Source organism: Lolium perenne, chromosome 3 (genome assembly GCF_019359855.2).
Source record: "Lolium perenne isolate Kyuss_39 chromosome 3, Kyuss_2.0, whole genome shotgun sequence".
Classification (NCBI taxonomy): Eukaryota; Viridiplantae; Streptophyta; class Magnoliopsida; order Poales; family Poaceae; genus Lolium; species Lolium perenne.
In genome coordinates, this window is record NC_067246.2 from 288,378,626 (window position 1) to 288,404,561 (window position 25,936).

Genomic DNA, 25,936 nt, shown 5'->3' on the forward strand with positions numbered 1-25,936 from the left:
ACGATTTCCTTTGTTTTCAGTCTTCATGTGCATTTGAGGGTGTGAAATGAGCGCTTTTTTTAGCTGAAATGAATGGTTACTGTGATCTTCTTCTTTGTAAAAAAAGTACGCTTCTATTTTTTCTAAATAAATAAAGTCGAGTATCACTTTGCGAAAGAAGAAGGGAAAGCACGGGGCGTGGTCACGTGGCAGATTTTTCTGTGCAGTGAAGAGAGAGAGAGAGAGGAACTTCTCCGCGCCTTCGAACAGCCCTACGTCAACGCGTTTCCTTTTTCTTCTCCGTGCAAACAACCTACCTCCCATCTCCTCTCCGCTCTTTTCCTTCCTCTTGTTGCTACCGAGGTCCACGTCGACCGCTACAGGCGGCGACGCCATCGGAGCAGAGCTGGGCAAGTTCCTGACCTAAGCGGCGGCGGCGCGGGTGGGGCGGGCTCGTTGTCGGGGACGCGCCGGTTGTTGGAGGGCGCTGGCCATGCCCATGGATGGGTGCCGGCCGGGGCCGGAGGCACGCTGTTGTGCGCGGCGGCGCTGGCGAGGCTGGAGGCTGCGCCGAGGGCCAGGATCGGGGACACTAACGCCAGCGTCGCCGACTTCATTGACGCCGTCGCCGCTTGCTGGCGCTGATGGCGTTCGTTAAGGGACACCGGACAGGCGGATCCGCTGGCGTTCGTCGAGGTGAGCCTCCTGAAGGGTGGGTGGTGCGGTGGCGGCGGCGAGTAGTTGCGCGGCAGGCAGGAGGCGCTTGCTTTTCCGGCGCAGGCATCCGTCGGGCAGGTCGTCCTCGCCGTCAACGAGGCGGGTGTTCGATGAGGTTCACCCCGACGGCCCGACCCCGGCCGTGCCTACCTCTGCGCTGCCCGCCTACAGCTGGCTCCCCGCGCCGACTTGCCCTCGCTGGGACGCCATGCTCCCTGCCTCGCTCTGAATGCTCTGCCTATCACCCTTAGGCCTCAGTCGCGCGCCTGGCCGGCACACACAGGGTGTTTGACGGAGTGCCCGTGCGGTACCTCGTCGCCTTGCCTCATTGCCTGGAGCGTCATCTTTGACGGGTAACGCACATGCTTACTTCAGTTCTTTTCGTAGTAGTTACAAAGTATATGCCGATTTTGCTTAGCCTTTCTCCGCCAAAAAATGTTGTGCTTCCTTAGTGATACTAGAGAATAGAAGAGGCCCAATTTCTGCATCATATCGGTTTTTCCTCTACTTTATAGTGTTTTATCCGCTCTTGTGCTACTGCCCTCACTTTGTTTAGTGTTGATGTGAAGTCTTTGCCTTTCGAATTCTTGCATACTTCACACTACAGTTTTCTAGAGATACTTCTAACAGAATGCTAAAATCCTGGAAGTGGAACACTCATCAGCCATATCTTGATGTTTCTCTTTTGTGAGATAATATAGGGGATGGATAAACACTAGAGTTGTTTTCTCAGATTTACATTGAATGATGATCGTTCTTATAAACACAAACTTCTATTCATATTAGCAAATTGCCTTGCAACAGATCTGAATTAAATATGCTCACAGAAATATATGTTGAAAGCATTGACCCCCATTTAGGAATGGGGAGTGCTGAGCGTCCCCCGGGGGATCAAATCCCCGATCCCCCGGGTTGCCAGCCGTCCAATGGACTAATTAGAACCGTCTATCCATGTGGTCAACGCTTCCTCCCGCCACAAAAAAAAGAAGAGAAAACACACCGCATGAGTAATCCAGCAGCGCGTCCTAGCCACCCGTACAACAGCGCCGGCAACAAGCGACCGCATCACCGCCGCCCTCGCCGGCAGCCCGGCACCATCTCCGGTGATCTCGGTGCCCCCTCCTTCGAGCTCGCCCGGCTTGAAAACACCTCCGCCTACTCCCCGCACGAGCACGCCAAGCAAACTCCACAGGGGGAAATCGGAATTTGCTCGTCACAGAAGAGCAGCACCGCCTCCCATGCCGTTGATGGAGAAAGGCCCATCACGACATCGTCGCTCCCTTGTAGCACTTGCGGCACTCATTTGCAGCTCTGGCCCAGGACTATTGTAGCATAGGCGACGATCTTTTGCAGCTTCAACGGCGGTGCTTTGTAGCGTCGGCGGCGCTCGATTGCAGCTCATCCACCTGCAGCTGGTAGCATCGATTGACGTCCTGGCAGCACCTGCATCGACGTCAGCAGCAACTCCGGTTGCCCAAGGCGGCAACGCGGCTGTTGCCGGCAGGAACGCCTCCAAAGGGCTGGCAGCAAATCCGGCGCACTAAGGCAGCGACGCCAGCAACCCAAGTTAGCAAAAGGCGAGACGCCCAAAGCAGCAACGGCGGACGCCTGTAGCATCACCGCCACTGCCGCATGTAGCAGCCTCCGCCGCAGCTTGTAGCAGCCTCCGCCTCCGGTTGTAGCAGTCGCCGCCGCCGCATGTAGCAGCCTCCGCCGCCGGTTGTAGCAGTCGCCGCCACTGCATGTAGCAGCCTCCGCCCCCGCATGTAGCAGCCTCCGCCGCAGCTTGTAGCAGCCTCTGCCGTCTGTTGTAGCAGCCATCGCTGCACCTCCAGCGACCCCCGCAGCACCGGCGACCCCTCCTCTTGCAAGGTCGCGCCTGTGGTATCCGAGAAGAACGTGAGAGAGGTGGGAGCGATCTGGCCGTGGTGGAGCTTGCGGCAATAGCTGTTGGGGATTAGGGGATGCGAGGAGCAAGTATTAGCGGATTTGAAGGGCGGCGCCTTTCGCGTGGGCGGAGGTGGTGGCGATGGTGGCGGCGGTGGTGGAGCATCGGCCTGAGGCGTGCGGGGATGAGGACCGAGGTTGAAGACAATCTCTCGGTGAAAGGATAAGGCCACAGAGAGGTAGCATGACACGTGGGTGGGCCCTCCAAACACGTCGCTGTCTCTCTACGTACACGCGGCGAGCGACCGACCCGGACGATCGCGTGACGCCGATCCCCCGGGGGAACAGAAGCTTTTTCCTTTAGGAATACCATTATTTCTCTCATGTGTCAAAAAATACCATTACAAAAATCTTAGGATTCACCTAGATTTTGATTCTGTACCATTTGAAGTATCTTAGGTTGCACCCAATTATAGTGCTCTACTCTCAAAAAAATAATAATCTCATCACTTAGTCCAATCTGGCTTCTTCTTAAATAGAAATGTATCAGTTACAACGATCCCTCAATGTCAAATTTGGTAAACTACATAGAAAGGTCATGAGCCAATCTTTTTGTTAAATCATCATATTGACAAGGAGAATAACCCAACTATTTCACTTAGATATCGCCATGTCAAATTTGTTAGAAAAATATATTTCATTCATCGATAACCCACATTTCCTCTTAAATGACTTTTGGATCAGAAATAGAAACAAGAATGATGTATGTACGACTTGAGGCCACCTTAGGTAGCTGAAACCAGTGGCGGAGCTTGAAAAAATTTCATGGGCGGGCCAGGTTAAAATGGAGCTTGAAAAATTTTCATGGGTGGGGCAGGTTAAAAGAAAGCACACAAAAATTGTTCCAGACCATACCTAGACATTAGCTATTACTTCCTCGGTTCTCTTTCATAATAGTATGTTTTATCTCTTTTGTAGATTCACTTAGAGTACTTTAATTTGTATCTACTCTATTTTTCGTGTGAGATTCACTTATTTTACTTTGTATCTAGTCACTTTAATTAAAGTATCTAAAGTGTCTTGTATTAATAAACAGAGGGATACTTATAAATTGTCTCATGGCTGTTGAAATTCATAAAAAAATGAAGAATAAACAGAGGAAGAAAGGAATGTACATGGGGAAAATTGGAGAAGATTTTGGGCTAGATTCAATCGCAACGTTGCTTGGCGGCCGCTGACCATGCCCGTGCCCGTGCGGTGCCGCCGCACCTGCAGCTGCGCGATCTCCTGGTCGCCCCATGTCCGCTGGTGGCGGAGCGGCACTAATGCCCCCTTGCTGTTAGCACCCACTCTAGTGATTCCCCAGATCCACCATGTTTTCCAGTCTAGATTGCTACACTAGGATAGCGAGGCGCCCACCACATCCTCGTAGACGAAACTGAGAGAGACGAAGACTAGATACAGGCAACATAACGGGCCATTACGTTGTGCTGAGCTGGGCCATGGATGCATAGGACTAAATATTCTTTTGATAGAAAACTTGGGCGTGCCATGGCCCGGTTTTGACCCAACGAAGCTCCGCCATTGGCTGAAACTGAACTTATGCTTAAATGAAGGAACAAGTTATAAGAAAAGGGTTGATCTATATTAAGCATGACTGACAAAAAAACATTTGACAACATCACCATGTCAAAACTCAGTGCAGATGATGCAGATACATCAATTACGAGGGCTACTCCGGTGCTCCCCCTAAACTAAGTTGAAGGGTCATAGTTGATATTTTTTCCTATGTTGGATCTGCCGAAATTCATATCTAGCCCATGTATAACTGTCTATATAGATATGGTATGTATACGTCGCGCAAGAAAAAAGAAGAGGTCACATGAGCAAGATCTTTATAGCATTTTTTCTATTTCAGCACACGCACGTGACCGTAGATACGTATAAAACGAGGTACAACACAACAAGGACCATACGGGTCTGTATATGGTTGTACGGACGGTGAACCTACACTCAAAATTACGATCGTGAGCCCTCTTACGAACATCTATGGGAAGATCTCCACCGTTATTGTATTTTACGCGTCCATATTTTTTCCAGGGGAGGAGCACCGGAGCAGAAGTGATCAATTACACTGAAACCTCCTTTCACACAAAAAAAATGAAGAGCATCATTCGCTCTATCAACTAATATCTTCTTATTACCTATGCGCTTCTAACCATCCATGCAGAATTAACAATAGTACAAACTTGTATTCTTCCAAATACAAACACCAACCAAATACACTTCTTCCGAATCACTCCAAACCTAGGGGGTTAAGGTCCCTGGAGGCTGGAGTTGTGCAGGTTTAAACTTTAAAGAGTTTTTAAAACCTTAATCTGACATATTTTCAATATTTGAAATATAAAATCTAGATTTTCTCGCTCATCTGGTTCTAGTTCAATTAAAAATGAAGACCGAACAACAATTGTAAAGAACATTATATGACACAACCCGGTGTATCTCTGCATTAGCTTTTGAACTTGCTTTTCCTAACCTAAAGGACACAAGAAGTTTTATTATTTGGTTTCTTCTCTCATCCCGAAGGATGAGACTCACAAAGATGCATATCAGAAGGAACCGGCACCGCATGGAAGCTTGCTATCCATGTGCCAGAACCATGAGTTGGTTACGAGATCTTATGGGTTTCACCTCTAGCCTACCCCAACTTGTTTGGGAATAAAGGCTTTGTTGTTGTTTTTGTTGTAGGAAAAGTTGTATTTGTCTTTTTATAGTTAACTATTTTCAAGTGTTCTTGGTGCGACAGGTTTGGTGTGTCTTCTGCTTGTTGCTTCCTGCGATGGAGGCCAGCGCGAGGAATCGGCCCGAGCAGCTCGCCTTCGTCTCCATCTAACTCACCTCCGGCCGGTCGCCGTGGATCATGGTTTCACCTCCGCCTTTCCGCCGGCATCTCCGACCACCTCATCTTCTCCATGGTGAGTCTATGATCCTCCTGGAATCTTTCCCGCATCTCCACGGGCTCTGTGGAGGACTGCCGCCGTTCACCGTCGTTCACCGTCGTTCTGAAACTCAGCATTGCCCCGCGTCGTTGTGCTCAAGATCCGCTGCCTAGAAATATCCCAACCCTGGTCCTTCGATGTTCCCGACGCTCGCCGGCGTGCCTCGCCGCGTCTCGCGCCGGTGAGTCGCCGATGTTTGCATTGCTCGGTAAATTAGCATTACCATCGTTTCAGAGTGCTGTACATGGACGATTCACCATTCGGAGCCTCCCTTATGTGCCAGATAGTGACAACGAAAATAGTGGCATGGACCACTGGAGTTATCATTGCTGAGCACTTCTGAAATTCTTGAGATTCAGTTTGACCCCATACATTGATTTGATGGGACGCCAGGTTTCAGTTGCAAACGGAAACAAAAGTAGTAGTTTGCAGGGATTGGACGCTTTTGCAGCTGAACATATGTCTTTGTAATTTCGTTCAATTTTGTCTAGGAGCATTCTGAAGCTAGATTGAGTGAAAATCTACTTAATGTGGAGAATCGTAGCGTATATAGTTTACTCATTGCTAATGTTGTGTTCTGCTCAATTCCTCCATTAGGAATCTGTCACCGTCATTTAGAGTAGCAACTAATGATGTACTCATTTTCTTTATTACATGTGCTACTTGCTCTAATATCTAGTCTTACAACGTGTTTTATGGTTGCATAGCTAGTGGAGGGCTGTTGAAAATGTTGCACGTAGAATTCAGATGATTACCTTTGTTGAGAGTCCATCCTAAGAGTTTCCCTATGCCCCAGCTATGAGGTGTCGTTGATCCATACTTGGCTTAGACCAACAGCGTCAGTATCAACCATCTGAAGATAAGCACAAGCTTGCGCTGAGTGATGCATCTTGGATGGAATCAAACTCGCCATCCAAAAGTGTGCCTGAAACAGCAACACAGATTTCAGATAATGTTGATTCATGTACAAGTGCTATTGGCAGTGATAACAAAAACAAGGCATGCGTCGCAGGTTTCAGAAAATTTGCGAGCCCAAGTTCCACCCACCAAAGAGATTTCATGCCTTACATTAGGCGTGCAGCTGAAAGGTAGCTGCTGCAGCCTCAGGTCCTCTGGATGAGCCTCCCTTGCAAAGCTGAAGCAGAATGTCTCCTTGATGTGCCGTCTAGTTTACTTTGCGAGGACTACGTGTGTTGGATGTCGCGAATTCCTGAAGCTGAGCATGGTGCTGCAGACTCAGCTGCACTTGTTGGAGAGGGCCAGTACTGGTACTATCCCGGCTTCACATTTTTCTACTCAGCTAGACCAAGGTATGAACTATGAAGCTCCATGAATTCTGACTAGGTGAGAACTGCTTTTACTTGCCATAAGCTGCGACCAGAACCAGTTTTATTCGGATTAAGAGTGCATTTGATAGTATTTTCTGAAGGTTGCTTGATTTATAGTATGATAACCTGATCTTATCTTGTTAAGTGTTTTTTCAAAAAAAAAAATGCTTTCTCTTCTTTTAAGATATATTCAATGCTTGGTTACAGGCGCCAAGTAGCAGCTTACTGTTTTTGGATATGTATAGACGAACTTGTTCTTTAGGATGTTACACGATGTTTTCAAGGCTAACAATGAGCAGTTGAGCACTAAACATACATTATAGCTGCGTACTTTACTTCATAATTCATATGATATCTTCTAGTGCTTGGTATTGCAGCTCGTATACTCCGGCGCCATTTTTGATGTATGCATGAGAAAGCTGATGTTTTATCCAGAAGTCGTTGATTTTCTCGAAGAGGACAAAGATGAATTCCCTTACGTAGAAGCCTGATATGCTTACGGATCGCCACCAAAAGCTCATAATGCTTGACAAGTAGTCGTCGAACGAATCTCTAATGCGCTTAGATGAAATTCGACCACGTTTACATCTTGCCAAATGCAGCAATATGATACTTTTACAAAGTGAAGACGAGAATGCATTTTGCTCTGTAGTACGTAGTAGCTACAAGCTAGCTTCCCATTGATTTTATATAGTTCTCTTCTTGAATAAACTTTATACAGCGACTGAACCTTGTACAGTGGGTGAACAGAAGAAGACTATTGTTCTTCCCGTCTAGCGCAGTATAATATTGTTCTGTAATTCTCATTTGCCACCATCAAAGCCAAAACATAGCCAAGTACAGAGCGTCCATAGATCTAGGGTTCATATTTAAGTTTCAGCAGGTCGTTGTCATGGCACAATTCAAAATCTTCACATTGTTGTTTATTATAGAATTATTCCACATCCAAAAATAACAGTGATGCGGTGGTGATTCAGCCCAACAAAAGACACACAGGGAAGATTGTACTTATTAGTCATGTATGTGCTATCAAAAACAACAACGTCGCCAAAAGCCTCGTAGTCACGCCGGGATTGACTATCAGCCGAGAACAATCCCTTCAAATGACCCTCCTGCCGTGCTATCATGTGACTAATCACCGTTTTAGCATCACCGGCAGCAACTGTTTCCTGTTTATGTTTATATTGATTGCAGAAATTATATATGTCCCTTGTGGTGCATCCAACTTCATCGTATCCACCGTACTGCATCATCAAGATATCCATAATTTTGTGTTTGCGGATCCCAGATATTTCCATCTCTAGAATGTTTGCTTTCGCTTTCTGCTCGTCGTTGATTCTTCTATGAGAACGCAGCAGACAAGCAAGATCCGGTGGGGCCAGGGGATGGGTGTGTTCATCGATGAAATCCTTCACAAACCACGGACTTGTTTCCTTGGGTTTTGCAATGACCAATTTGGCTCGACACCCAACACGAGTGAGATGCCGTGGCCTCCTCTTCCTATCTTCTCTCTTCATTTTTTTTTTGAACAAGATCTTCTCTCTTCATTTGCTTCTCTTCTCGCGAACCTTGACGACTACAGACAAGTTTCCTCAGAATTATCTCCTGGTTGGCTTCATCCCACTCAACATAGATTTTCCGCACACTAAAACCTTTCTCAAGAGCATAGCTATTATAGAACTCAAAGGCATCATCCTCACTAGCAAAAGTCTTGCTGACGATGTCACAGACTCATCGCCCATGTCTTCCTGTGTATCACATACAAATGTCAGAATGGCATTTTTTTATCACAAAAATTAGAACCAAAGGCATTAATCAGACCAGAAGTTTAGTTTTCTAAATCCCTTCCTTGTTGCAAACACAATGCTGAATTCTCAATGTGTCTGTAAGAAGCAAAAGGGGAGATGATGAGAACATGCAGGAGAGAGTGGCAGTCATATCTCTCAGATTCCAAAATTACAAAGGACTATCCCTTTCTTCACTAAACATTTCTCCCGTTTATTCACCACATAGGTGTACTTTCTCAAACTAAGCTCCAGCACAGGCATCTTGGAAAAGAAGCTATAACACAAATGCTGTCAGTTGAACTATATTTCTGCCTGCTACACTATTATATATGTATACATATGAAATTCTTGCTTAAGAGATAGCACTAAGAATTAGACCACACAGTTCCTTTTTTCAGGAAAAAATGGGAGTATTCATATAACAATTAGCCTGTCACGCATGACTACTCTCACTTGTATCTGCCTAACTGAAAGCTGAAACCATTAGTTTCTCCATGAAAATTCAGTTGCCAGATGACTACAAGAAAATGGGCTCTGACTACTGTTTCTTGTCGTTCCGTAGAGTACATATCTTCAGATGTTTACTGCCAGAAAACACTAACATTTCTTATGGTTCTGTATATTCATGAACTTGTGATTAGTATGTGCGAATTGGTTGCCGTGAATACTAAAAAGGGCATCATGTTGCACAAACACCTGACATATGACATGTTCCTGTACCACAATCCCAAAAAATGAAAACTGATTTGGGTTGAATGTGTACCTAGCTGTTCAGGAGCTCTGCACTTTCAGGTGGAGATTGCCGACGCGGAGGTGACGGGGAGTGAAAGGCTGTCGCCGCCGCGGGGGTTTGGAGTGGGATCCCCGGCGGTTCCGTTGCAGTGCAGTTGCCGAGAGGAGCGAGCGACTTCCTGTACTACGCGGACGAGCTCGAGTGCGAGCAGGCGAGGCAGCCAAGCTCCTACGTGAGGAAGACGATCGGGGGAGCGGTGGATGCGGTGGCGGAGCGCTGATTCGGCGGCGTGTCGGCGAGTGCTTGGGCGGCGCGTAGGCGAGCACCTGGGCGGCGCGTAGGCGAGCACCTGGGCAGCGCGTAGGTGAGCTGCTGGGCGTTCGGCGAGCAGGTTCTGCTTCCGGCGAGCAGCGGCGGCGGTGGCGGTGGATAAGGAACGGAGGCGAGGCAGGGGCAGCGCGTCTGGCAAATGCTGGTCGTGCGGGGCAGTTATGCAGCGTGAATGTACTTTAATGCCCCTCAGGATATTAATTAGAAAGTTAAATTAATTAGGCTAATCGGACGGCCAGAATTAATCAGAGCGGTAGTACTCGGTAGTACTGGGTAGTAGCGCCCAATCACCGTAACACAGCTCAAACTTTCACAGTAACACATAGCCTGCAATTGAGATTTTTTCAATTGTATATAGAGGCTAATTGAGATTTTTCCAGTTACACATGGGTGTAACGAATACTTTTTCTGTTGCACGTGTGTTGCAAATGATTTTTCCAGTTGGACGTGATGAGAGTTTTTCGGTTACATGTGGGTTGCAACTGATTTTTTTTTTCAATTGCATGGGGGTTGCAACTGAGATTTTTCCAGTTACCCGCATATGTTGCAACTAAAAATTTCCGCTTACATGTGGGTTGCAACTGAGATTTTTCTAGGTGCGCATGTGTTGTAACTAAGAATTTCTATTTACATGTGGGTTGCAACTAAGTGTTTTCTAGTTACACGTAAGTTGCAGCTAAGATTTTTCTTGTGTCTCTAGTGAGAAATGCGAGTACGGAGATTTGTTGCTTTTCGACTGCTTCCGTGGATTCTACTGCTTTTGTATGCTTTTTTATGTAGGCATATCTGTACGAACGCACCAAATTGGACGAGTAAACTAAGTACGATGGTTTATTAAGCTGCTCCAGCGACCCTTGCTGAGACTTATTAAGTGTCAGTTGATTGATCTCTAGGCGCTCCCTTTTTTTATAATAACAAGTTAACGGTGACACAACAGATAAGGATATCTTGTTGGATCGGAAGCAGACTTTGCATGATCACATATTCAGGGGATAAGTGCTGAAGGTTTTTGTGCTCGAGAACTGGAGCTGAAAACAATCATGTTCCATTCCACTGTCAACCAGTCACGAAGCTAAGACAAGTTTGTTACAGGCTTGAGAAATAAATAACACTTCAGCTTTCTTAGGGTATGTACAATGGTGTGACATCAGCTTTCTCTTATGGTTGCCATGCCAACTTTTTTGCTTAGTTATAGGAGAGAGATTGAAGAAAGGAAAGACCGCATTCGCTTAGCTAAGGAATCAACTCTTATAAAATAAGAGAAGATTATTTTCTCTATTGTACCATTTGTCTTCCCTTAGCAACCCACTTTCTTTCTAAATTAAAATGATTCTCATTTATTGCTAGGTATGAAAATAAGAGACAATGCATTGTATCATTCATATTCTGGATCGACGTGGACTGTTAAGAGAAGATGTGTCTTCTCTACCATTGTACATGTCTTTATGGAGCAGTATCACAGTAAAAGGCTATCAGCATGGCTAGCATGTTTTTTTTAACAGACGGCTAAGACATTATTTGCAGACTACTCCTTCCTCGGGTCTGGATTGGTCATGTCACTCACCTGGTGGGTAGTTTTGAAGTCTTTGCCGTGCTATGGAGGTGTCTCGTATCCGTCGTGATGCGACCTTGATACTCCATAATATAGGTTTGATATAGTGAAATCTTGGGACAAATCTTAATAGGATTAATAGGCTACCTATACTAAAAAAATATGAATCTTCTTTTACGAAATTTTATCTCCATAAAACCTCTTGTGTAAGTATGACCGGTCAGGTGCAATACTAGTATGTGTGACCTGCTGGGAAGTTTACCGGACTCAAGTGAACGCGAGTGACAACAAAGTGCGCCCGAAAACTTGTGTTGGTATGTGTGATCACTCACATAAGGCTTAATAGGATTAATTAATAGGCTACTCATACTAAAAGATGCACCATCTTTTGTGAAGTCCATCTACATCAAATATCTCAGTTTGTTTTAGAAAGGCTGAATCCATAGATTCCTTGGTTAAGCATGCCTGAATGGGAATTGGAACAAGTGACCTTCCAAGAATTTTTTTTGGGTGTGCATGAGTGAAGACAACCAGTGAGATAACCACGCAAGCAAACCTCTACCGTGTAAAACTTGTATATAAATGCACATGCACCTTATGACAACATTTAACTACATAAAAACATCTATTGCCTGGTTGTTGATATGTTATTAAACATTAATGTAATGTTATCCTTATTTATGCATGAGAGAATGCTGGAACATGATCATAATTTACAAAGTTAGCGGTCACGCAATAAGTAGAGCCAAGTTGCTCCTTGGTTGATATAAGCATACCATATGCTCAACATGCATAAGTTTTATGCTTGCGTGGAATTACTTTTGGGATGTTGTTGAAAACCACAAACATCATAGGACTTGGAAGCATCAGGATATGCGACTTTGTCGTCCTAAAGTTCCACACGAAGCCCATCATCATGATGATCAACTTGATATGAACTCTTCTTCAATGACTCTCTCTACTGCTAGCAGGTGATGACTGAATTGCGGCAATATGCCAATTAAACACACGGACTAGAAATAGGATTTTTTTTCCTAATTATTTGGAATTACTTTCTATTATGCTATGAACTAAACGTGGGTGCACATCAGAGAGAGACATAAGCCAACTCTGACTCATCGAGTGTCACTTGAGCATCTAAAATTAAGTTGCCAAAAGTGCGTCACCAAGAAGCCCCACTACAACAAGATATAAGGACCACGGTGGCTTTAAATGCCGAGGCCGACCTATAATCGTCGTGCTCGCACTAGCACAAGAAGCCATCTAGGATGACACCATATTGAAAATCCCAAAGGAGAAAAGAAGGGAGGCAAATGGTGCAATCATGTATTCAATTTGGGGAACTTGGAAGGAGTGAAACAGGAGCGTGTTCTAGATCTCGGTCTTGCTACCTGACACCGTAGTGACTCTGATGCGAGAGGAGATCGTGCAGCGGGCCTATGCCCACACACATGACCTAGGAGATGGCTAGTTTCTCCCTCCTCGCTTTTTTAGTTTTCGTTGTTCTTGCCACACGGGGCAGTTACGGGTGATCGCTGGAGCGACGTCTTGTACATAAACCTTTTCTATCTATCTATTCGGATGGTAGATTGACTGCCTTTTCCTCAAAAGAAAAATATAGCACGAAGGTTCGGCAAAACATTGGCGCATAACCTGCGAAAGGCATGCTTGTCGACCGAACCGGTACGTGAGGTTGGGAGAGAGGCGATCATCAGGCAATCCTAAAACCCCATCTAGATTTTTGTTCCCCACAGATAGCATGGGGTCTTGGAGGCGTGGTGGACCATGGCCTCACGCCGACAGGAGGGTTCTTGTGCTTTGTTTAGGTTATTTTTCAGTGTCTTCTTTGAGATGGTTGGGTGGCGGATACACCTTAAGCCACAATAAGGTCCTCCTACTCTATCTTGCTCCAAGGGTGCGTCTAGCACCAACGGAGTTGTACGTCCCACGAATTTCCTGGGATCTAGTCGGTTTTCGTGTTCGTTGGTGTGGTTTCAAGTCTGGCACTTTTGATCTATGTGTCTCATCTTTGAAAATCGTTGTTGAGATGGCGTGCTGGTCCTTTTGGCCCTTAGCACGACGACTTCCTGTTTATCTACCACAACAAAGCCCTACTACATCAAGCTTTGCCCGGCTCCGGTGATGGGGAGGGGCGAGGACGGCGGCACACTTTCGACTCGAGCTAGTTTTTGTAGTCGTCGCTAGGTGGTCTATGGAGCTATTTGTAATATGTATTACCTTTTGTTCTTTCTACGGCTATGGATGATTATCAATAGATCATTGGACTCTTCGCAAAAAAAATGGTTCGGCAAAACATTAGTATGCTGATCTTTGTGACATATGCGGACCATGTAATTCTTTAATTTTATACACTATGTATATTTTCTATTTGTGTTTAAGAAAATAAAATGAGAATAATTAGGCCCTCCATAGCCATTTTGTAAATTAGTAAATGCGAAGAGTGAGCAAGACTCGAAAAGGAAGCATATCATTTGTGCACATTTCATGTTAGAACAAGGAGTTCATGATCCACCAACAAATTTTTATATCCAAGGAAAACACTAATCGAGATTAACAAGCTAGCAGCACTAGAAACCAACGGTGTGGTGTATCACGCCTTTATTTCAGGTATATCTTGACCCAATTGATGATCCAATTAGTTTTTTTTTTTCAATATGAGATTGTATATCTTGAAGATTCATGTTGTTTAGATCGGTTTCACTCGTTAGTGACCATGCAATTTGAGATGGCAAATGCAAGGCTAGCTTTTCCCGGATGATGTTGTGTAATTAAAATACAGTGCAAAACTTCAATTGATGCGACGAAATGCCCATGACAGGACTACTTTGTTGAGAGATGTGATGCTTAGAGTGCTACATGCATGCTTGGTTAATTTATAATCAAGTTATATTGTAAGTTGAGAAGAGATCGTGGGCGTTGAGCAACACCATGGGATGACGAAAAGCACCAAAACACCCATGAAACTTATAGGTAGTCTGGTTATACTTTTTTAAATACTGACAAGTAAGGCAAGTGTTTGGTTAGATCCACGGTTGCGGAGTGTCATTTATTTGCTAGTAAGTTATTTACAAGTGTGTTGATCAATTTGCCGGTCACAAAATATGTTTCTTGCCACATGTGTGGAAGGCATAGTGTGTAAGACAACCATACAAACATGTGTATGACTTTCGTGCTCCTTTAAAGCAATATGTTTTTTCGATAAAGAGCATATATTAATATCATGGAGATACCAATTGCACCCAGGCTCTGCAACAACATCATGCTCTAATGGCATAAAGGATGCACACAGCCAAAAAAAAGAAGAATTACAAAAAAAAGTCCCGCTACAGAGATCGGAAACTTGAAACAGCAACTCTGACACCACCAAGATAACACCAGAAGATCAGCTTCATATGAAGAAAGTCCTCACTCTCAAAACAATGCCTTCAACAAGAACATTGCCAGGCACAACCAATTAAGGCCAGACCTTGGATTTTCACCCTGAAATATAGAACTCTGAACTTCTCTTGTGCAGTCGCCCCCACATACAAGTTGTTGTTTGAAGTCACGAAGCACCAAGCCAATTTCACCTCACCACCAAGATCCGACCACCATTGCTCTTCCACCGACCTCGGCTTTCATGACCTTCTCCGCCAGCACCATGGAAAGAAAACGAGCTCCACGATATTAACAGCTAGCAGACCTTCGAAGTGCTCCCTCTGAAACCAAACGGCCAGATAAAAAACATGGGTGCGAACGACCGAAAACACACAATCCAACAATCTTCAGGCATTGATCGCACAATGAATTTCGTCAGCAGAGCCTTCCGGAACACGACAATCCAGCTAGCCTGGTGGGAAGAAGCTTCCGATCGATCTTCACTTGGCGCGAGAGAAATCCGAGGATCACCACTATTATTCGAGACTAGCCGTCCCCTCGCCGCCGGTTAACTACCAACCTGAGCAGAAGACATGGCAGCCATTGGTCTGCCCAGCGATCTGCTTCCGCAGCATCACGTCTAGTCGAAACGCTCCCTTGGCATTGTTGTGTGCCAGGAACAGGGAGCAGCAACCATGACGAGCATCAGCGGACGGTAGTACTCCATGGAGATGTTGTAGACTTGTACTGTAGTCCGTAAAAACCATGGAGAGCTAGCCCTTGCGCCTTCCGATGGGATTCTTGGAGTGCTGCCCGTCTATGCACGCGCTATCGGCGTTGGCGAACATGCACAACAGGGACTCCCACCGGCCCACGATCTCGATCTGGTCATCCAGCTCACTTCGTCACCACGGAAGTTTGCACCTGTGCGTCCGCTTGAGATCCCGACGCTGCACACAGCCCAGGGCACCCCGACGGAATCTGTACGAGACGGTTCAGCCGGCGATCTCAGATGAGATCAGCCCATACCGGGAGACAAGAAGAGGGAGATCCGCCAGGGAAAAAGAAAAAACGACGAGCAGGGACGCCCCACCGCCGCCGTCCGCCGTCGAGCGGCCTCCTCCGGCGGCGGCGAGGCGAAAGGGGCGGTGTTGTTGGAGCTCTAGCGGTGGCGGCGGTTGCGCCTCCGGAGTCGCCCTAGATGCGACCCGGGAGGCCTGGTTTCCTACCGCCTGATTTAAAGCAACATGTAACTACATGAAAGCATTGATTACATGGTTGTTGCACCACACGGTGTTGAATATCAATGCAACAATGCTTCTATATAAGCACGCGAGGTAGAGGGAACATGGCCACCATTTGCAAGCCATCTTACATGTCGGAGCCATTTTATTAACGAGTAGAGCTAACGTGTTGCTACGCTTACGTAGGCGTATCACATGCACAATCTACAACTACTTATACTTATAAAAGAGCGAACTTGGCAGAAACATTCAATCTTAGCCATTGATCACTTGATATCTAATGGCTAACATCGCTCCAATGACATTGCAAGACGTTCCTCCTTTCTGGTGAGTCCCGACCACCAAATCCGCGCGATTTACACGCTCCAATGACATTAGCACTAAGAGCATCTCCAACAGACGCGCTATATAGACCGCGCGGCATAAAAACGTCTGATATAGCGCGCGCGGGAGGGAACGTGGCGCTCCAGCAGGCGTGGTAAACGGCGCAGCGCGCTAAAAAAATTAGAGCGCGCGGCGTTTTGCACAAACCGGAGCGGCATATCTGGCGCGTCGGCTACAGCGCGCGGTAACGCTCGTCCAAACGCGAAAAATCCCCTGCGCTGAAACTTCCTCTTCCGCGTCGCCGTCCCGAGCGCCCAATCCGTCGTCCGCCGGCGATCCCGACGATGGACGACCCCTCCGGCAACCCGCCGACCCCTCCCTACTCTGTCCAACCCTCCGCCGCCGCCACTTCCGCCGCGCCACCGCCAAACCCTAGCGGCGGCGCCGACGGCGGCAACCCAATGGCTGCTGCGCGCGCGCTCTTCGTCCCGCCGCGCGAGGCACTACACGCAGGCGCTGCCGCGGCGCAGATGGCCGCGCAGGGCACCGCGCCGAGGAGGGGGAAGGTGCCGTCGAACAAACGGCCGCACCTCGGCCCCGCCGCCATCGCGCCGCCGAAGAAACCGAAGAAGCCCATCCCTCGCCGGCAGCCTCCTCCTCCGGCGCCGAACCAGGCGCCTCCTCCTCCTCCTCCGCCGACCCAGCCGACCCAGCCGACGCCTCCGTCCGGCAACCGCGCGGGCGCACATATGGTGGATGATGAAATGCCCGAGAGGTAAAAATCACTAGTTTTTGTCGAATTTTAGTTTACTAGATGCATACCTAGCCGTATAGTAATGAATTTCATTGCAATGTAGAGTGGATGATGCGGCATTCATGGACACAATGAATGTTGGATCATCGTTCTTGCATGATGAAGCCGCCGATGGGGAGGAGGAATATGAGGATGTAGATGAGGAAGGAGAAGGATTGATTGAACCTCGCCCTCCCGGCCGGTCCGCCAACTACACCATAGCGGAGGACAAGTTGCTTTGCAAGACGTGGTTGACAATTGGAATGGATCCAACAACCGGTACCGATCAAACAAGAGAAACATATTGGATGATGATGACAGATTACTTCAACACACACAACACAAGTGGGATCGAGCGAACCATGGGAGGCTCGGTGAGTGATGTGTATGGGAGTATGAGAGCACCACCGGGAGGCTTCGTGTCTTCCATGAATGCTACTATTTCTCCTTCAACCCAAGATGACGAGGAGGAAGAAGAAGGTGTTGACTTGGAAAGTGCGGAAGTGTGATATGCATTTGTGATATGCATTATGTGTTCCACTTTGTCCATTTGAACCATATGTCGTGTGTCATTGTTGAACTACGTCATTTTGTTGTGTCGTTGTTGAACTACGTGATGTTGTTGCACTTTGTGTCATTTGTTTCATGAATTATGTGTGTTTATTTGATCTTTGTAAATGCAAAATAGTCTAGAAATCTGTTTTCCGCGCCCGCGCGCGCTGTATTTTACCGCGCCTGGCGGTGGACCATTTTTTCAGCCCGCGCACGCGCTACAAATTAGCGCGTCCAACGGAGGAAAAATCGCCACCGCGCGCTATCGATTTACAGCGCGCATAATCGGAGGTTTAGCGCGCCGCGATATAGCGCGTCTGTTGGAGATGCTCTAACAGCCCCGCCCAGATCAGGCCGAAACATTACCCCATCCTCCCCTGTTCCCTCGCTACAGCCCTCGACGCCGCCTCCATGTCCATGTGCAAGCCAGCATCGAACCCTCTCCGCCAAGTATCATCTTCCGGCGAATCGTCACTGCGTCAGCAGCTTTATCACCAGCACCGGCGCCATCGTCCCCTCGCGAAGTCTCTTCTCCCTGGTGAAGGGGCGCTCTGCTTTTTTTTCCCTTCTCTTCCCGGTGAACCGGCGATCCGTCCTGCCATGCCCTGCGGCAGCCGCTCCTCGGCGCCACCCGCACGCAATGCCCACCGTTTCCAGGGTGAACACAGTTCTTCTTAGTCTTCGTTTGCTACAGGTATTGGGATCGACGCGAAATTGTGGACGCTGCGGTCACGCTGTCCTCTTCATCCCATCAGTCGCCATGGATAGCAGGATGGCCGCTGGTATCCTGTCGGACAGCAGGTCCGGCGCCATAATTCATATGCATTTTATCCTTTTCCTCTTCAACGCGAGACTTGAAGCGAGCAACCAATGTGGTCATGTGTTGTGAAGTTTGATATACAAACTCTTGTTTTCTTTTATTCGTCATAGAAGGTAACAGAGCATTTGCCTCCAATGGATCAATTAATCTGTGCTCACTGTGTACGTGCTCCATCCGGTAGGCTTGGCACAAATGCACCATTTGACATTCAAGGGACAGTGGGCATTTGGTTGAGCAAGAATTAGTAAAGTAGTTTGTTTGCGTAAATAGAACAGTGCGAGATGCCAATTCTCAAGAAATATAGCTATTTCCCCCTTTTTGTTATAAGCTGCATGTGTTGCAATATGACTTTTCTCAGAAAGAGTCATATGCATATCTTGAAGCTACGGCGATACTGAAATTAGTATTCTGAATTTGGTACAATAAGACATATGATCTTTGTTGATAGCAACTAGACCTTTTTCAGGTCCACTGGATTGTGTGAATCACTTTAAAAAAAAAGATTGTGTGAATCATACCATAGCTAACCCAAACTTAGATACTACTACTACATCCGATCGTCTTTAATCGACGCGGCTGGTAGCCATGCAAACATGCATGTATACTCTCCTCTGCGTCAATTAAAGATGATAGGAGGGAGTAGCAAGCTTGTTTAGAAAGGTTTCTTTACTCTGAATTTTTAAATTAGCCACTTTGGTTTAGTTCTGTCTACTTGTGCCAAGTTTACAAAATAAGGATCTATTCTCTGGATGTGCTTTTCTATATGGAAGTTATGGAAAAAAGTCTAGGTCATTCAGTTCAACCCACGGCTGCATGGATGGTATTGCCTCGCTCAAGAAGAGTACATCAAATCACCGCATATGTGCCAGTAACGGCACTCCCAACATTGTACAATAAAGATGATCAGGTCCGATTAGGTCCATTTTAACAAGATACAGAAATGTAAGATCCCGCTGCAGACATAGAGGTTTATAGTGAATCAGTGATATACCATCATTTGCAATCTTTTTTTTTTATCTACCATCATATGCAATCTTGCTAGGTAATACGTTATGTTGTTCTTTTTTTGTGTGATTCTGCATTTGAATATAGTCATTATTTCATTGGTTTATGAATCAAATTAGATCTACATAATTTAGTTGGCCTTATTTGATATCGAACTGAAGACATCTGGTATAGCTTATGCATTTTCAATGTGATGTCAAGTTAGCTACATATCTGGCTGCCATTTAGAAGTTCTTTTATTTTATATTTTGGCGAAATAGCATCTCATTTATTCTACAAATAAATTCTCACATCGACCATGAATTATTGCTATTGGAGGAAGTTTCTTTTCCATTCGTTGTCTTAGGTGTAATCTATCTACACTACTTAAAAAGGAGGAAGATGTTCCTTATTCTGCCAGCCAGCATACGTCAACCTCTTTCGTCGTCCGTCCTTCCGTTCGTTCATCGCACCTTCTTTGTCTCACACCGGAAAACCTGCTCGGAAAATAAATGCCCCAACAAATCCGCCACCAAATCCTATCGATTCCATCTCGCCATGCCTCCCTGCCGCGACGTCGCCCTATCTCCATGCCTCATCGCGCGCGCCTCCACACCATCGCGTAGTCGTACTAGCCTCACTCCACGCGACCCCGACACCGAGATTCTCGCCGTTCCGGTGAGTCGAGATGATCTTGCAGAGAAAGTACCAAGATGGGAGAAGGGGTCGTCAAGCGGATCTGAGCACCATCCCGTGCTGTGGGTTGCCTTCGTGAGGTTCGCACCCCTCCTTCCTGATGCCCCCCTTCTTCTCCCCCAGCGGCAGTCATGGTGGCTCGGTGGCAGCCCCGCAGCATCGATGGGAGAAATCCCATGGGAATTATCGATGGTGAAAGCCTCGTTGCCCAGGCTTCCTGCTTCGATCTGCCCCACTGTCCTTTCATGGGCCTCAATCTGCCCCACAATATCATCAACAAGCCAACGTCATTAAAGTACATCACGGCCTCTTTCTGGAGCAATCGATCGACCACTCTTCTTCCTGGGATAAAGTAGCGGCCAATGGATCCATCTGTGAGCGGCCACAGCCGTCGTTCCTTCCGGCAAGGTGAGACGTCAAGCAGGTGTTGTTTTTCATCAATTTGTGCCAACTAATTGGCCGCTTAAGTGATTACTTGCCCAATGTAGTATCTTTTAGGGCCAGAACCACATGGATAATTAGAATAGTTGCTTATTACTTGTTGTTTGCCTAAACTCAGTAGGTTGGAACTTTAATTAGCGGTTGGATATTTTATATTTCAATTTAATTGTAATTGATTAAACTGAAGTTAAAGTACTCCCTCCATTCACGAAAAAACAATTTGGATCTCGGGCACTGGCGCTCCTGCTTCCTGGTGTCAAAAAATCACCAATTTTTTTTGCACACATAGTAATATATTTTTATTTGACAGGTAAATTTGCATAGAGTAATTTAAAATAATGTGACTTGTGACAAATAAGAAGTTTAATCATGTTTTTTATAATTTTGGAGCTTCTGTGGGGTGTAGGTATGAGCTTTTGTAATCCACTATTGCAGCTTCAAATCTTTTAGGGAGTTTTTGATATGTGTAGAGATTTTGTTCTCGAAAGGTGTGCCGAGATATCACATATTTGGCGCCTATGAATATTTGATGTGTTATGACGTACTAGATTCAGCTTTTAGATGAAAATTATTGTGAAAGGTGTATTTTCTCTATATTATGCTTATATTGGTTGATTTGAGTGTAAAACAAACCAACTAGGCTTTCGGCTTGCCCAGGCTTCGATTATTTTCTAGGTCCGTCACTGAGGACAGAGACGCTTTTCCATCCTGATATATGCCTGCTATGCTGACGCCTTTCTCGTGTTTAATAAAATGCATATCTACTGCAAAAATATGACACAACTCATGCTTTTTCATTGGTAGGAAATATCTTGGTCATTTTACACTTGCATTGTACGACATGGAGGTCAAGAGGATGTATCCGCCTCTCCTAGGTCCAGGACATGCCTATACACGTAGCAGCAGTGACAGTCCATCAGTTTCTTTCTTTTCTTCAAGAGGTTCAGTTTATTTACATAACTATTTTTTGTGGCCCTTCTACAAGGAGATTACATCTGAGTCTTTTTTTCTTCCATTGAGGTCTGGTGCTTGGGTAATATACGGGTTTATTGCTTGTGGGGTTAACATGCTATATAAATTCAGAGCTTTAAACTAATCTTGTGGTGAGTTCTTATTGTAGGATGCTATTGCGTGGTCTTTTCTGCCCAGGTAACTAGAATGTTTTCTATTTTAATTTATCTTGATTACTTGTTGATGAAGTGAAGTGATCTAATCAGACAATTCAATTGACCAACGGGACGATTCCCTCAAGTGAGGATTTGAGATGATAATTGAGATGTAGATGACAAAGGTTTTCACTAGGTAACGGTATTTTTGTTTATAAGAGGTAATGATATCATGCATTCATGGACGAAAGTCTGGATTAATTATGCTTAGGAGGCGGCGGTATAGTGTTGTCTCTTAATTAATATAGGCGGATGATGAATTTGATCTGCTCCGGTCAGAGTCCGACTGGATACATACTATAATATAGCAATGTGCAAATACATGATTGATGATTGTCACTTTAAGTTCTTTCGCGAAGTCCAATTGATGATGATTATTACTGCAAGGATACAACCACAGAGGGAGTATTATCGCAGGTCACAGGTCGCGCTCCGGTCAGAGTCCGACTGGATACATACTGTAATATAGCTCTGAGGACGGCTGGATCAGTGAGCTAAACTAATCATTAATCATTTTTTGCATCTTCTTCTTATTTTGTTTCCTTCTCTGTCCCGCTTTTCTTCTCCTTGCACCCTAAATCAGTATATTAGGTTCATAAGAAATCAAATATTTCTCTGACTTGCATTGTTCAACTTTCTATTGCCGTTCCAATGTTTGTCTTTTCTTCTCTATAGTAAGAAGTTGTACCTGTCTGCAGGTCAAAGAGAAAATATGCAGATTTTGCCTCTAGGATGTATCGTGCCGATGCAATTACTGGGAAGTTCTTGTGGGAATTGCACACATCTAGGGATATAGGGATCAAGACGTTGTAAAACTCACATGAGTTGGACTTATTTTGTTCTTGAGCGTGAGGTACTTCTCCACAAATCAGTACATAGCTATACCTCAACTTACTGTCTTTTCCCTTTGCATAAACTACTTGAATTATCAGAAATAATGTAATGTCCTTTCTCTGGTAACAAATATGGTGTAATATATATTTGCTGTACTACTACTTAGTTAGCGCCGTTCTCTTCTTTGTATCATCGTAATGTCACTACTCACTCTATCTTTGTAAGCTATACGAATAGTCGATTTGGTAACTATACTACCATTTTTCTACAAAAATAAGAACTTAATCAACTTGGTGCATATGTAGCTTTCAGAGAAAGCCAGCTAGATTAAAGAATGTCTAGATATTGCTAGCACTACTCTGTAACCTGCGATATTCTTATTCAGGAACATTCATGTGTGTGATACTGTGGTTCAGTTCAGGGTTTACATTGTTCTTTTTACGAAGTACTTAAGTTAAAAGCTGCAATAAAATTCCCTATTTCTCTATGGATGTCGCTTCAGAATGTGTGTTTCAGCGAACCTGAACTATTTTGGATTGTTTTGTGAAATCATGAACTCTTAGTGTACAAGTGCAAATATAATCAGTGCCATTGAATTGCAGGCCATTCTATCTTTGCATTTCAACTAGGAGCTCTCTTTGTCTGGTGACAACTACTATTTATTTATTTATTTATTTATTTTAATAAGGCACCTCACTTTCAGCTACATATCAAATTTTCGCTCATATTGTTTGAGTGTTTTACCAATTGGCCCGATTTCATATTGAGATATATACAAACAAGATCCTTATGAGATCAAGTTTCTTATTTTTATAAGTCTAAAAATAAGCAGTTTCTTTACTGAATAAGGTGATGTAGAAGCTCTGGCAGGAGTTGTGTTTGCCCAAGTAATTAATACAAAAAGGTACTGACCAAGTTGTGTTCAAGCACAATTTTTTGAAAAAAAAAGTAAACAAACATTTACCACTTGGAAATATCCAACAAGTAATGTATTATCATTGTCTAAATAGCAACATGAGTCATCAGTACCGTTCCTGGTGGGATTTTAGGCTTGCATCCTTGTTCTTTCCTTACAAAGTATATTGACCTGTTATTCTTTTCTTCCAAGGTCATTGATCTGTTTTCATGCATACTAAATGGCATCTTGTGTGACAAGTATGATGCTTCTAGGCATGCTTCCTGCAGAAACTATTATGTTTCGCAAGAACCTCTCAGTATTTTGTTATTTATCATGGGATTTATATGTCCTCTTTCATGGAAAAGCACATAGGGAACTTAACTACACCCTCTTATCTGCGACAAGTAATTTGGATTGGAGGGAGTACATATTTCTCTTTGATGTGCATTTATACACCTCTAAAGTTTTTATTCACATGACACATGCTTATAGGTTTTGCTTATTGAATTATCATCTTGTAATACTTTGACTTATGTGAGGTCACCAATTAACTTATGCTAAACATATGCAGATGATTACATGTGTACCCCGGATCTGGTTGAGATAATGTCCATCACTCTCCTCTGTAGGCGTGTAGCGCTAGGTTGCGGGCCTGCCGTAAGCCTCCTCCCTCGAGTGCCAGAACCAACAACAAGCGGCGGAGAAGAACATGCATGGGCGTGCTGTCGGGGTCATGTAATTAGTTTCTAGGATGTGAGATCCCGAGGGTCTAAGACATATCACTATAATAATAGTGAATGCAATACTTTTTAAGCACGTGGTCTAAGACATATATGTATAAATAGTGAATGCAATAATTTTTCTGTATATGAAAATTAGAAATATGTTATAACAAGGTGTGCAGGATATTTTACTATTGAAATATTAGGTAGTGCAGTATGAACAATGTTCTTTAGTTCAGTATAAAAAGGTGGCAGATGCATATCAACAGCTCAAATTTTGATGTTTCGTTTGTGATTACAGGCTAACCCAGAGAGGAACGTGGTTGTTGCTGCTGCTTGAGGACTCCACTGAAAAATAGAAGAGAAGATGAAGAGAAGAGAAGAGAAAGGCCTGCAGATCTTGATGGAGATCATAAAAAATTGTTCTGCACACTGGTAACTTCTACCTATTTTTCTGTATAAGGGTATATGGTTTTTAATATTAGGTAGAGATTCTGATACTTTCTAATTGCGGAACATATCACTGCGTAGAATCATCAGAAGTGATTTTTATTTTGATGTTTCGGTTATACAGGTTGGAGAAATCTGAATGTTCATGTTGGATCAGTAACCACTTAATAGCTGCACAATGCGCTCCAACTATGCTTTGGTTGAAAAGCATCTACTAAGCCACCCTTCCAAAATGCATTAAGGTTGCTATTTCTTATATACAAAACCTGAACTAACTGTAGTTAACTATTTCAATTTTCTCACATCTAACTATTCAGATGTTGTGATTATAGGCTAACCCTATTATTTATGACTTGTGATTTGATTTTTGTATTGATGACATCTGAATTAGTAATACTTGCTCGAGCTTATAATTTATTACTACTGGAAATTCTGATTCCTTTTCACCATGTATATATCCGTGTTCCCGGTTACCTCCTACTGCAGTTCTTTGTGAAACTGACGGTGATGGAACTTAAAAAATCACAGACTTGATAATTCATAAAGGTATGTACACAATTCCTGCAGAAATGTTCTCATTTTTATATTATTCATGATGCCATAGGTTTTAATATCTCTTTTTTCATTTCCTCTAGGTTGAGCAGTGAATGCCGGTCATGTGATTTTGGCTGCTACTTACTCCCTGCCCCATTGTGAAACTACGGACATGGCTTAAATAATTAGATTGCCTAACATACCTCAATTATGCGTGCAATTAAGTCTGCAATGTAGCATTTTGAATATCTTCATATTGTCTGTAGTGACCGCACTTAGTCTTCGCCAGCTGCTGGCTTCAATTTCTCCTAAATCTGTATGTTCTGATATAAAGATTAATGAACCTGCTCATGTACGTGATAGCTCACGTGTGAAGGGAAGTGTCCGTCTAGCTGTGGCTGCTTCAGTTGCCTATGATTATTTGAACTTCATTGATGTTGATTAATATTTGATCTTTACCAATTTTGATCATTTTATAGAAGGCCAGTCTGCTTGTGCTATAAATGATTGATCTATTAAATATTTTATGTGCCTGATCGTCTGCCGTGAAACTGAAATATACACTGCTTGATTTTCGTTGTACATTTCACTCTCGCAACCTTCTTATCTACATGAGCATTTCAACTGATGTACTACATACATTTATAATTTGTCGGTAAATAGATTCTGAGAATGAGAAATGGTTTCAACTGATGTACTACTTAAAAAGGAGGAAGATGTTCCTTATTCTGCCAGCCAGCATACGTCAACCTCTTTCGTCGTCCGTCCTTCCGTTCGTTCATCACACC

General features: G+C 44.6%; 2 long non-coding RNA genes across 9 annotated transcripts; both read left to right on the forward strand.

Annotated features, from left to right (window-relative positions):
* The first annotated feature begins 307 nt into the window (after positions 1-307).
* Positions 308-7,839, forward strand: LOC127345251 (uncharacterized). 2 transcript variants are annotated; one of them, XR_007878602.2, is made up of 4 exons: positions 312-1,049; positions 5,390-5,558; positions 6,290-6,892; positions 7,288-7,834. It is a non-coding gene; the product is annotated as an uncharacterized lncRNA (long non-coding RNA). The 2 variants fall into 2 exon arrangements; XR_007878601.2 differs by having other exon boundaries at positions 308-1,049; positions 5,390-6,892; positions 7,288-7,839.
* An 11,975-nt stretch (positions 7,840-19,814) lies between these two features.
* On the forward strand, positions 19,815-25,619 carry LOC127345246 (uncharacterized). Of its 7 annotated transcripts, XR_007878550.2 has the most exons (6): positions 19,816-20,511; positions 21,349-22,563; positions 24,014-24,599; positions 24,739-24,856; positions 25,101-25,160; positions 25,250-25,619. It is a non-coding gene; the product is annotated as an uncharacterized lncRNA (long non-coding RNA). The 7 variants fall into 7 exon arrangements; XR_011756107.1 differs by having other exon boundaries at positions 24,014-24,856; XR_007878541.2 differs by having other exon boundaries at positions 24,739-25,160.
* Positions 25,620-25,936: the final 317 nt, after the last annotated feature.